At 46.7% G+C, this 6,585-nt stretch overlaps 1 pseudogene; it reads left to right on the plus strand.

Annotated features, from left to right (window-relative positions):
• Positions 1-339: 339 nt before the first annotated feature.
• LOC124647144 lies at positions 340-3,981 on the plus strand (annotated as a pseudogene).
• Positions 3,982-6,585: the final 2,604 nt, after the last annotated feature.

The following is a 6,585-nucleotide window of genomic DNA, read 5'->3' on the forward strand; positions in this document are numbered from 1 at the left end:
TGTTCCATTGGACGGAGGGAGTAGATGACATCTAACAAACACCGTAGAGAAAATTAATCTAAATTCTCTAAAACACATAGTATAATCCTTTGAATCACATGTGGAGGCACCGAAGAGTTTGACATTTTATCCGACGACCATATGCCAACTGGAGCGTGCCTTGAGCACGAGCAAGCACGAACAGCAAAACAAAACAAAAAAACTCTTTTGCCCGTCTCTTTGCCTTCCTCTCTGCGACGACCCAACCCGACGGATCCCCGTCCCGTCCTTTCCACCGATCGCCGGCCGCTCGCAGGCTACCGCCCCGTGATCCCCGATTCCCGGCGAATCTGGGGCAGCATGGCACTCGTCCGCAAGCCGCCCAACGGGCTCCTGGAGATTAGTGAGCAGGTCTACGGTGCGTGCGCTCTCGCCATTCATTCCCCTTCCTCAATCTTCCACTCTGTTCTGGATAGGTATAGTAACTGCATTTCTTCGGCAATGGAGCATCGCTGCTCGGTTTGCTTGGGTTCCGTCGGCGACTCCCCAGTTTCATATATAGAGATAGACGTTCTTAGTTTGAAAAAAAAAAGGGCCGGGGTTGCCCTCCGATTTCTATTAATAGGTAGACGTATGTATGTGTCGTGAATGTGTTGTTTCTTGTGCAGTATTCGATTCGTGCTTCTCGGCAGATGTTGTGGACGCCGACAAGTACCAGCACTACATCGACGACATCGCCTCGCGGCTTGAGGACAACTTCCCGGACGCCTCCTCCATGATCTTCAACTTCCGACCGGAGGAGCAGGGTCGCCGGAGCTGGCTGTCCGACATGATTTCCAGGTCGAGCTACGTCATGACGGTGATGGACTACCCGATGCAGTACAGGGGTGCCCGCTCCTCACCTTGGAGATGATCCACGCTATCCTCAGGATCGGGGACACCTGGCTCGGCTTGGACGAGGACAACTTCCTCATCCTGCATTGCGAGCGAGGCGGCTGGCCCGTGCTCGCGTTCATACTGGCGGCACTGCTGCTGCGTCGGAAGCTGAGCAGCGGTGAGCGCGAGACACTCGAGATGGTCTACGGGAAAGCACCTCGGGAGCTCATCCGCTTGCTCTCGCCGCTAAATCCAATGCCTTCTCAGATGAGATACCTGCACTATATATCTCGGAGGAATGCGAGCTCATGGTGGCCAACAGATGATGTAGCTGTTAACTTGGACTGCCTCGTACTAACAAGCATGCCAGCAGGCTTTAATGGGGAGGATGGATGTAGACTCATGTTCCTTATCCATGGGAAGGATCCTCTGCTTGATGTAAATAACGGGCCCAAACTGTTATTTTCAACATCAAAGGAACTCAGCAAGCAGGTGAGTTTTGGACTAGCACTTTCTGTTTAATTTGGCACCTCACCACTTCTGCACTAAATCTAAATGTGCCTGAGCAGGGTCCATTTTTTTTTTTTTTGCTCGCTGTTAACATGGTATTCTCATGTAGGCAGACTATGAACCGATTAAGATCAACATCGACTGCCATATTCAAGGAGATGTCGTGTTGGAATGCATTAGCACGGATGCTGATCAAGTACGACAAGAGATCCGGTTCAGAGTCATGTTCAATACTACAACATTTATCAGATCCAACGTTCTGATGCTAAATCGAGATGAAATTGACATAAGGAGCGTGCTGATAATCCTTCGGAGGCTAGGAGCTCTCCAGCCTCCGGATTCTTTGACTGACACGTGTCTATTTTTAGCTAAAATTTAGATTTTGCTTCGTCGTAGCAAAAAACTTCCCGCTTTTGCTTCATTGAAGCAAAAAACGATTCGCCTAGAAATAGATAAGGAAAGACCTCTCCTCCAACTTTGCTTCGTCGCAGCAAAAAAAGTCCCACTTTTGCTTCATTGAAGCAAAAAACGGTTCAACTAAAAACAGAATGATAGTTACCGAGACTCATTCAAACTTTGCTTCATCGCAGCAAAAACTCTCGCTTTTGCTTCATTAAAGCAAAAAAATGATTTGAATAAAAATAGAAGGGGAGTTGCCGGAGACTCGCCGGAGCACCATACTTTGCCTGAGACTCGCCGGAGACTTCCTCTGGAGGATATTTCCCCCGGAACCTCCGACTCCCCTGCCCAACACGTGTCCTCCAGGACCATACCCATGTGCAGCACTCGGCTCTCCTTCACAGAGACAAAGAAAAACAAACGAAGCACCACCGCGCATGAAGAAAAGTCGGACGAAGGACCGCTCCGCATCGACTCCTTTTGGCAACACCGCCATTCGGCTCTGCAAAACATCGGCACCTTGTAGCACCGCTGGTGGCGTCCCAACGACCCACTTGCAGCACTATGGCAGCGCCGATGTTGATGGGCTTGCAACACCGCCAGCGCGCTCGAAGGCGGGCTTGTAGCACGTCGGCGGTGCCGACGTCGGCGGCTTGCAATACCGCGGCAGCGCTCGACGGCGGGCTTGCAGCACCTGCGGCCAGTCTTTGCAGCTCAGGTGATGGGGGATTGCAACACCGGCATCTGGTTTTTGAAGCACCTACGGCAGCTCCGGTGACCGGGAGTTGCAGCACCGACGGCCAGCCTTTGCAGCTCCGGTGACGGGGGTTGTAGCACCGTCGCTAGGCTTTTGAAGCACCAGCGGCCGTCCTTTGTAGCTCCGGCGATGGGGGTTGCAGCACCGGCGGTAGGCCTTTGGAGCTCCGGCATTCGACCTTCGCAGCTCCCGCGACTAGGGGTTGCAGCACCAAGGATCGACCTTTGCAGCGCTGGTGCCGGGGGTTGCAGCAAGTGGGCCAGCACGATCGATCGCTTGCATCGGACGGGGGCCAGCATGATTCCCGTGGAGAAGGTCTGCGATGGAGATGGCAGCCGTCACGATGGAGGCGACAGCGCGCGGGGTCAAGGCGGCTGCCGTCGCAGCGGATGGAGGCTACACCGCGGGGAATAGAGGTCTGCGACCATCGCGAGGAAGGAGGCGGCGGCGCGCTCCGTTCGAGGCTGGTGATCGTGGCGGAAGGGGGCGGTGGCGCGATCCGTCGAGGCCGCCGTCGCGGGGGACAGAGGCGCCGGCGCGCGGCATGGAGGCGGGGAAAAGAGGAAGCACGGTAGGAGGGCCGGCGAGGAACAGGGTGGCTCGCCGGCGGGATCTCCGTCCGACCGTCCCCATGGCCACAACGAGAAATACAGAGAGAATGCGAGGAGAGATGACCAGCATTTGACTCGATCTGGAATCGGTCGTGGGTGGGGCTCTCAAGCGGATACGGATACGCGTCAGTGCTGGCAATTCTCGTCCGCACGATCGCTTGCATCGGACGGGCATAGAGCCGGAGGCTGGCATCGCGGGATCCTCCGGAGGAAATCAAGCATTTTCCTTGACATAATGTGGGATGATACAGATCGATTCCCAGAGGGATTCAGAGTCGAGGTATGTAATCCTCATTGCACTCAACTTATTCTTTATAAATTGTGCAGAAACTAAAAGTGTTTTTTGTCCTATTGTGGTGAAAGGTTATTGCTTCAGAAATGGACTCTTCGAATCAATTGGATCCCAGCAGAGAGGTCGCAGGTATAGGAGAGGAGGGCGTACAACCATTTCCAAAGGTTCAAGAGATCTTCAGTATTACGGAATCCAATCATCTGGGAAGGGATGCTGCAGTCCAGTTTCCCCAGCGGCGTACTTCCTCGGAAAACATACAGCTGCAGGTGCGACAAGGGTTGGTGTCACCAAGCAAGAATGGTTCGAGCGTAAAACAAGTAACAGGGCAATTGGAGCTTGGTTAGTTTTCTCCGACCCACAAAAAATCTGACAATGCTCTGAACAACGTTTCTTCGTTATATACCCAGTCTCCAGTTACCTACAAATTTAACTTCCGTGATCTGGTAGGCACTCCTGTTGTAACAAAGGGTAGACCGCCGCCGCCGCCACCACCACCTCCTCAGCAATCAGCGCGGAAGTTGTTGGTGGCAATATCCTTGTTGAAGGCATTGTTTTGAGAGCGGAGACTATCTTCAGGGTGAAAACCTAAGATCTTTGATCGGGCAACGACGGTGCTGGTGCACTGCTCCTTTCTTGGAGGCGTTGCTTTTGAAGAGTCTGAATTCCAGGTGTTGTCTTGGTGGTGGATGTATTACTGTTATTAGGGCTGGGATACTGTAGCGGGACTTTTATTTCTTAGTTTTTTTTTTGCATGTGTGCATCCCTAATGTTATTAGGACATTGCGTTGTTGCAGAGGCTGGGTGTAATTGATATCTTCTGATATTAATATATTCCCTTTATCGAAAATTTGGACCTTACCCGTGGACCTCCAAATTTTGATGTTGAATAGCCATCGGTTATCATCAATTGTAACGGTCCATGTGACTTGTCTAATCTTTTCGACTTATGAGTTATGAGTGTGATATTGTAGTTTCTAAATTTTGATAATTGTCATGTACTTAAGTGCATGTTGTTGAGTTGAGATAGTTTTTTTTTTTTTGGAAAATGTGCTGTCGATGACTGTAGAGTTGTGAATAACTTGTGTACTACTTGACCTACATGTTAGTGCCCAATGTGTATGGATACCCGTCGGGTATGGGTGTGGGTAAAATCTGTACCCGTAGGTACGGGTGTGGGTATAATTTTATACACGTATGGTACTGCTTACCCTACCCGTTGCCATCCTTATTTATATTAGGGATATGTTGCATGTTTTTTAGCTAGACGATATTTCCCGAAGTGAACTTTTTATCCACCATGCCAACACCGCGAACTTAAGTATGTGACCCATTTACCATTAAGACAGTAGATTCCTAGACGCCTAATAAGACGTGAAAATAGAGATGTTAGGACATACATGAACATTAGCACTCGTATCAATCCACCAGCATAGAGATTCGAATGCAGAAAGAACAATAAAGAAATTACCATACCCATCAGTATTGCACCCATGTCAAGGTTTGTGATGCCTTCTTTCTGTTCTAGCTCTTAAGTTTGATTATGGTTGTGTTGAGTGTACCTAAGCGACATTGTTTTTTGTTAGTATATTAGGTGTTTTTCCGTGCTTGTGCTTTTGCAGCAACTAAATCATGTGGTACTGTGCTTTTGGGGGCTTAACTTCGGGGACTGTTGTTGGCCGCTATGTGGTGCTTATGGTCGTGTTATGTTTGATAGTCATGAGCCCTTGAATTTAGAGAAAGTTTAAGGTTTGATTTTTTTTAGTACATTGTGGATTCACTATGATTACCCCATGTTTATGTTCTATTCATCATCGGTGTTCCGCTTCATGTTGGATAATATGATTGCATCCAGAAGAAACTATTGTTTCTTATTGTTCCTGACAAGGAGATCTATAGTTAACAAGCATACACTGGTAGATACCCATAATTGGTTTATAGCCAAACCATTTTTGTGGACACATGAATTGCCTTTGCGTATCAACACATCTTCACTGCTATTTTGGAATGTTAATTATTGCTATTTTGCTTTACAGGCTTGATTTCTACCTCTTATTATTCTGGGTTTATATTATTTGAGAAGTTAAGGATTCTAAATATTGCCTTCTGCATTGCAAGATTGATTTCTACCTCTTATTGTTCTGGATTTATATTATTTTGGACTTAAGATATGATTGCTTTGGCTTGATTGTACTCAGTAATATTAATCTCGTACTATTAGCTGGACTTATAATGTTAGAGCGTGCATGGCTCTTCTGCTACCTCTATAGCTAAAAGCAGAAGCCTCTTTCCTTCCTTTTTGTCTGTACGATGGCTTTGGTTATGCATGTTCTTTGTTGTGTCTAACTAGAAATACCAGAAATAAAATTTGTTTATTAAGCTTTAGATCTGAATTGGAATAGACACGTGAACTCCAAAGAAATAATTTCAGCTATAGAGGTACACCATGCAACTAGGCTTCTATTGAGGAATGAACTAATGGAAGATAGTTTATTATGAGTTCCTACTTCCTTTAATTTCAGCTTCATTTGCGGCATATACTATCTGTTATTATAACCTAAACTTCATGTCAGCTTGGTTTATGCTATATTTGTTTTTATCGATTCAGGCGTTTATACTATGAGCATACCATGTGAAGAAGCTCAAGGACAAGACTGCCCAGACAGTGCAAGAAAAAGCATGAAAACCATCCTTGTTCCAATAAAAGTTGGATATTCAGTTGCAGTTTATTTGATTTTCCAAAATTTTGAGCCGTCTGTTTAGTTCTAAGATTAGCTTCATACCATGAGCAGAGAGCAAATAATGTGATATGTTTACATGTAGAAAATATCTGTATTGTTTTAGACAAATAAATAAAGATGTTTTATTGTCATGTCTGTATTGTTCATAATAAGTTTTATGTCATGCTATAACTGTATTAAGTGGAAGCATTAATGCACATGTGGTACGTAAACAAAACCTTGTCCCTAGTAAAATAGTATGTTGATTAATAAGATGAACAAGGTTTCCTGATCATGGACAACAACACCATTAATAATGGAGTCATGTTGTTGGATGAATGACATGATGAACTCACACCCAAATAAGGTATTGCAATATGATCAAGTCACAAAGTTCAGCATTGCGATGCTAAGAAGAAATATCGTAACCTAATCCTTAGACCG

Source organism: Lolium rigidum, chromosome 4 (genome assembly GCF_022539505.1).
Source record: "Lolium rigidum isolate FL_2022 chromosome 4, APGP_CSIRO_Lrig_0.1, whole genome shotgun sequence".
Classification (NCBI taxonomy): Eukaryota; Viridiplantae; Streptophyta; class Magnoliopsida; order Poales; family Poaceae; genus Lolium; species Lolium rigidum.